At 33.5% G+C, this 7,611-nt stretch overlaps 1 pseudogene; it reads right to left on the bottom strand.

Moving 5' to 3' along the window:
* Positions 1–1,518: 1,518 nt before the first annotated feature.
* LOC145802706 (uncharacterized) lies at positions 1,519–7,322 on the bottom strand (annotated as a pseudogene).
* Positions 7,323–7,611: the final 289 nt, after the last annotated feature.

The following is a 7,611-nucleotide window of genomic DNA, read 5'->3' as shown; positions in this document are numbered from 1 at the left end:
TCGTGCTCGTACAGTTACTAGTATAAAATTTTTGGATTACCATATATAAATATGACATATACATAGAATCAATAAATCCAAAATGAAAATCTTCAATGTATGACCAGATATTCTAAAGAAATTATTTATTAGCAATTTAAAGAACAAAAGTTATATCATACTTATATTGGATTTCAACTCATATTCTTTAGTACGAAATTAATCCATTCAACTCACTTCATCAAGTTCGGTTTTCGTGTAAGTCCTTTTTCCATTGAACTGCAAGAGGTTATTTACAAACAATTAGATAATGAAGAAGATGCACAAGTATCATGAATATAATAGTAATAAAAGTTTATAATTTATCTCACATTTTTTTTTCTTAGGATGCTTTGATCTCTAATGAGGTCTTTCATATACCGCATTACATAAAACCCACATTCCACGTTTGTAGGTTGTTGCGGGGACTACATGAAAGCATTTTTATTATTATTAGAAACTACATAAAAAGTGTTATGATCAAGCTGAACAATCATTAGCATAAATATAAGTATGATAAAATTAGAGAAAATGATATTGATTACCTGAATTACTTTCCAAATTGGATTGGTCCTCCTCCTCCTTTGGGTAGTTTCATAAATTTTCAAAGCACTTTACAAAAAAAATTCCAAAAGTCAAAATATTTTTAGGGTAACTCAAATTGCTTAAAAATGTACGAACCAACCAAACTTACGTGTTTATTACAATTTCAAAGCTTGTGTTTATTTTAGAATTAGAGGAGTGATGGAGACCCCCTTCAATCACCACCCCCGCCACCCTCACACACATGTGGTAGATGGTGATTGGAGGACAAGGGAAACAAAAAAAAAAGAAAAAGAAAATCCAACCAATGAGAAAGAGAGGGGGTCAGAGGGGATGGGAAAAAAAGGGGGTCTTAGACATTTTTGTTTAGAATTAATCGGATCAAGCAAGTACACAATCATCAATGTTAGATCAATGACTAACAATATCCAATGGTACCTACAATTGAACAAGTCACAAGTATAAGCTTGATAAGTTTATTATCATTTGAACACATGAAATAAATAGTTTTAGATAATTACCCAATATTATAAGGAATTAAAATCAATTGTTCTAGCATAGCCTCCTCTAATCTTCTTGCAAGCAACACTGATTTTGATTTCTTCCCAGCTATAGGTTTTCCACTAATGACACAAGGGTTAACAAATACAAATTGTTTCCTCCAATTGGAAGCCTTCAACACCTGATGGAGATGACTAATAAAATAAACAAATTTTAATTAAATTCGTAATTCATAAAATCTGCAGAAATAACTATTGATGTAGCAAATTTTCCTTACCTTATGTATAATATGATACATGTAACAGATAATTCTTTTACATGACATATGTACTCTATGTCTACTCTTTGAAGTTGGATATTGATCTCCTCCCCAAATATGTCTTTTTCTAATGGAATGTCTATGGCTTCATCATACTTGATATGCTCAACTAATGAAACAAAAGATTGAATGGACTCTTAATATTTTCCACATTCAATATTAATTGAAGCTCCCTAAGTTCAAAATATTCAAAATAAACAAATAGAAGTCAAACTTTAATTTTAAGAAACTGTAATAAAGTTTCTAAGTTTGAATATTTTACCTCATCACCAACCAATACAAGATTTTTGCGCCAAGCAACAAAAAATCCCAATGCTTCTCCAACAATAAGCATCTCATCTGGGATAGGTATAGGAAGAGGGGCATCTTTTTGAATAACAACTTCAATAGACACACATACATTGGATTCTCCTAATGGCACGGTATGAATGGCTTCATTGGGTTCAATTCTCTCATACACCGTACCATGAGCAACAATATTTTCAATGGAACCTACCGCGAGTTTACACGGTTTGCCCTATAACACACAAAGTTAACAATGGAACTTCTAAGAATATCACTAACGGCATTAGAAATTATAACATCAATATATAAAAACTACACACCTTTCTTTTATTTTGTTTAGGATCTTAAGGTGGAATGTCGTCCTTAGTTCTCACTCTATTTTCTGCGAAGATAGAATCATGTTGAAAATTGCCTCTACCACCACTTTTCAACGTGTTTGAACATTTGCTCTATAATAAACACACAGATAACAACAAAAGCACTAATAAAATCACTAACAGTATTAGAAAATATAACTTTAGGTGTTCTAAATGCTACACACCTTTATAATCTTCTGGGTAAGAGCTTGGGGTGGAATGTCATTCTTAGTTCTCACTATGTTTTCTGTTGAGAGAAAATCACGCTGAAAATTTCCTTCATAACCACTTCTCAAGGTGTTTGAACTAACATGTTCAGATTCTGGTGTATGTGGTATTTGTTGTTCCACTGCACTAAGCCTAGCTTGTAATTGTACCACCACTGCCTCAAGATCATTACATTTCTTCTCCTAATGTGACTGATTCCCACGTCTAGGCAAGTGAAAGTAGGTGCTAGGTGTGACAGAATTTCCTACACCCCTTACTCGACTAGAAGATTTAGGAGTACCCAATGCCATAGTAAGAATGTCATTGCATCCTTCAGTCTTTAAACTCCCATCACTTTTTCGTTTGGTCAACTCATCCTACAATATTACATTACTATATAAGAAAGATAAACAGTTGAGGTAGTACAAAATAAATGCAAACAGTACACACAAATATCTTACAATTCTAGCAACTTGTTCCATAATTGTCTTGTCATCATATTCTCCATTTTTATTTTGACGAGCTTTTTTCCATAGAATGCTTTTGTCCAAATCTTCAGTAGATCCGGTCATACATTTCTATCTATCAAACATACATCAATTTTTTAAAATAATCATATTAAAATTGTTATTAAATTATAAAATTTATAACCACTTACATAGTCTTCTTGAAAGCGAGCATAGCCCCTTTGACTGATTCTATGGTTATACTTATTTTGACTTTGTATCTATTTATGATCCTGGCTCAAAATCTTTAAAAATGTAACACACAAAGTTAATCCAAATGTATAGCATTTAATATTTTTTTTTGGGTGAAAGTTATAAAATAAAACAGAAAATTTACAAGATTACAAGGGGCATGCCACTGTTATTACAGAACTATACAAAGTTTGATGGATCTAGCATTTAATACTGACATTTTAAATAACTAAAGTTCGATTATTTTTACCTCAAACTCTTCTGATAGTCGCCCTTCAAGAAATGAGTCCCAATGTCTTTGTTCAACGAATCCATAAATTGCTGGTAGGTTTGATATGATCTCAGGATTGGACTTATTTTCACGTATGTACTTGGTAAGTTCTTTCTTGAATGCCCTCCATTTTGAACAAATTGAAGATAACACTTTTTTCTTACTTCTTTCATCCACTTTGTATGTTAACTGAGTAGTGAAAAAATATAATGTTATAAAATTCAAATTTTGATTGCACTTAAATACAAGTTTAAGTGTCTTAATTACCTCCACACAACTCCATAATTTTTCTTTCAGTTCACCGGGCACCTCAAGCCATTCTTTATAGCATATTGGAACCATTGTGTGAGCCAACACCCCATGATAGCTTGAACATTTGATTGAATTGTTTCCAATCAATTGACCATTCTCGTTATAGTCAATGGTTTTTCGTGCACCAGAACTCCTATCCTTTATGACATCTGGTAATGTTGTCGAACCTCTGCCTTTTCTTTTATTAGATTTTGGTTATATTGCTGGTAACCATGCATCCTCTCCATCAGTAGGCAAGACATGAGAAATACCCATCCTATGAATAAAATAAAAAGAAATTTAAGAAAAAAGGTCAAACGGTTAGACAATTAAATATAAAGACATAAAGAAAATGAATATAAGTTAAACATTTTAACATGAAAATACAACACTTAGACATACATTCTTACAAAGAAATATTTTTTTTCCATCATGGATTACCGAGCCAAGTTCCCTTACAATCTCCTCGCATGTAAGATGACAAAGAATCATCAACCATATCTAATGATTCAACTTCTGGAAAAACTTTTGTAAAGCCATGATGCTCTATACAAAAATCATTGAACTCATCATCCTTTTCACAAGAATATTGTTTTTGAGGAGGTTCTAGCACAACTGACCATCTCAGATCAAGTTGATCTTGTACATAAAAACTTGCTTAGCTTGGGAAGCCAAAATGAAGGGATCGTCTTTATGGCCTATCCTCCCTAACTCAACTAATGTGAAACCCAACTCATCCACTATAATTCCCTTTGTGTTGTCAACCCAATCACACTTAAATACTGGAATCTTGAACATATTGTAGTCAAGTTGTCGTATCTCAGTAATAACTCCATAGTAACTCATATCCGTAAACACTGGGTTCTTATCCTTGTAACCTGTCACTTGCATTGTTGTTGCCACTAAACTAACTCCACTATTTTGGCTGACTCGTGAGTTATCCCGATCTTTTGTGTGATAATGACAACCATTGATGATATAGCCAGGGAATTTTGTAACATCCAATCGAGGTCCTTATGCTATCCACTTCAGGTTATTTGAGATATTATTTTGGCCATTTAATTTCTTTGAGACCTGTATATGGTTGAATAGTTAGCTAATTTTTTCTTAACAATATTCGGTAATAGAAAAAGATAAATATTGAATTACCCCAATACCTTTTCACGAAGCCAATACATAAATGTTTTATTATGCTCAATTTGTAGCCATTTTTGACTTTGTGATTGACGATGATATTTTAGCTTCAACCAAGCCATATGCTCTCTATCAAATCATTAATAAAGCAATATATTATGAGATAAATAACTTGTGAGAATACAATTGTAAAAAAAATGTACATGAAATATTCTTACTCAATGTATGGTTGAATGTCACTTGTATTTTCTAACAACGATGTGCTTGCTCCCATTCATTACGATCAACAGTAACAACATAACCACTTGATAAAGGCCTTCCAATTTCTATATCATCATCAACTATCATGTTCGTATTAGAAGGAATCTTAATTGCATCCAATCCAGATAAGTACTCTGCACAAAACTCAACAACTTCTTCTACAATATAACTTTCAACAATGCAACTTTCAGGACAATTACAATTACGAACATAACCCTTTAAGATCTTCATGAACCTCTCAAATTGGTATATCCATCTAAAGTGAATTGGTCCACAAAGTTGAACTTCTCTAACAAGATGCACTGTCAAATGCACCATGATATCAACGAACGAAGGTGGCAAGTACTTTTCAAGCAAACATAATGTGGCCACAGGATCTTTTTGAATCTCATCTAATTTTTCCACATCGACCACTTTGCTACAAAATTGAAAAAGAAACATAACTTGATAATAGCATGTCTCACATGCTTAGGTAACATAGATCGTATTGCCACATGTAGTAACTGTTGCATCAATACATGGCAATCATGTGATTTTAGACCATAAAGTTTCAAATCTTGTATTGATACACGACTTCCCAAATTTGAAGAGTATCCTTCTGGAACTTTCAATTCCAATAATGTTGTACATACTCTTCTTTTTTGCTCCTTAGACAATGTGTAACATGCTGGAGGCAAGTATGTTCGTTTCTTCCCAATTTGTGGTGCCAATTTTTCACGCAAACCCATTTCTACAAGATCAAGGCGAGAATTTATTCCATCCTTTGTTTTTTTTGGAATATTAAGTAACGTACCAATGAGGCTCTCACGCACATTCTTCTCAATATGCATAACATCCAAATTATGTCGAACATGTAAGTACTTCCAATATTCAAGATCAAAGAATAATGATTTCTTCTTCCAACATTTTGTACCACCAACATCTAATGCTTTTTTATTTTTCTTTCCCCATATGGTTACAAGCCCTTCAACCTTATTTAATATCTCCTCCCCAGTTAATGGTATTGGAGCTAATCCAAACTCTTGCTCACCATTAAAAGCCTTTTTTTGCCTCCGATATGGATGGTAGCATGGAAGAAATTTTTTGTGGCCAACATATGTGTTCTTCTTACCATATTTTAATCTGTGAGAACATGTTCCTTCACTACAAATTGGATATGCATAATATCCCTTTCCAGTACAACCGCTTAAATTGCCTAATGCTGGAAAGTCGTTAATTGTCTACAACAACATAGCGTTTAGCCTGAAGTGTTCTTCTTTATATGCGTCATAAGTTTCAACACCTACCTCCCACAACATTTTCAAATCATTAATTAGTGGTTCCACGTAAACATCAATGTCATTACCAGGTTGTTGTGGACCTGATATTAACAATGATAACATCATAAATTTCCTCTTCATACATAACCACGGTGGAAGATTATAGGTAATCATTATAACTGGCCAACAACTATACCTACTACTAAGGGAATTGTGTGGATTTATTCCATCTATAGAAATAGTTAATCGAAGGTTTCTTGGCTCTGTAACGAAATCTGGCCACTTGTGGTCTACTAACTTCCATGATGGAGAATCCGCAGGGTGACACATTGTGCCATCATAATCTCTTTCGTGAGCATGCCATGTCAAATCCTTCGCTATTTTTGCTGATTGGAACATCCTTCGAAACCTTGGGATAGGTGGAAAATACCATAAAACTTTTGCAGGCACATCTTTTCTTATTTCAGTGGAATTCTTCTTCAACTTTCATCTTGATGTACCACATTCAGGACATAAAGTTGCATATTTGTACTCCTTTCTATAAAGTATGCAATCATATGGAGATGCATGTATTTTCTCATATCCCATTCCCAATGCAGCAAACGTCTTCCCATCCTTATACATGGATGATGGTATTTCATTGTTCAATGGCAGCATATCACCCAACAACGGCAGTAGATCTGAAAACCCAGCGTGAGATAGGCTATGTGTAGTTTTGAAGTTATACAGTTTAACCAATGCAGATAACTTGGTAAACTTTGTGCAACTCGGATACAATGGTTTTTTCGCATCCTCAAGTAATTTCTTAAACACTTCAGGATCAGCCGTGTAATGATCATATGCATCTTGAACCATTTCTATTGTTTCAGCTACATTGTCTATGGGAGACATGTCAAATTGTTGTTGGGAAAAATCTTGTTCATTTAAACATGGTGATGCCCCACTGGTGACTGCTTCTCTATGCCATATCCATGTGGTATAACTTTGATCAATACCTTTGAAAAAGAGATGATTTCTAATCTCTCAAATAGGTTGGCTTCTCAAGTTTCCACAGACTCTACAAGGACAATGTATGGATTGAAGAACACTTGCATGGATCATAGCAAAATTAAGAAATTGTTCAACTCCATTCTCATAGTCTTTTGATCTTCTATCCTTGAACATCCCAGATTTGTCCATTTGAAATGCATTTTTGAAAACCTATATGAACAAAGAAATTAGAATATAAAACAATAAACTTGCAAGGATAGAGGCTACACAGTTGATAACCTTAAAGGAATGTCATTGGCACAATTTCTTTGATAGAAAATTAAATGTCTCAAACAAACTTGCAACAAAATTTTTTTTTTAAAAAAAAATACAAGATCTTAGTGAGGAAAGATTGTGTACTTAATAATGGGCAACTTTCTTGTGTTAAGTTGGGTGAAGTAGTGAAGGTTAGAATTGAAGTAGAATTTGTTAGCCATGT

The sequence above is a fragment of the Camellia sinensis genome, chromosome 11 (assembly GCF_055761805.1).
Source record: "Camellia sinensis isolate YWXY chromosome 11, ASM5576180v1, whole genome shotgun sequence".
In the NCBI taxonomy this organism is placed as follows: Eukaryota; Viridiplantae; Streptophyta; class Magnoliopsida; order Ericales; family Theaceae; genus Camellia; species Camellia sinensis.
This window is presented reverse-complemented; position numbering and strand designations above follow the sequence as displayed.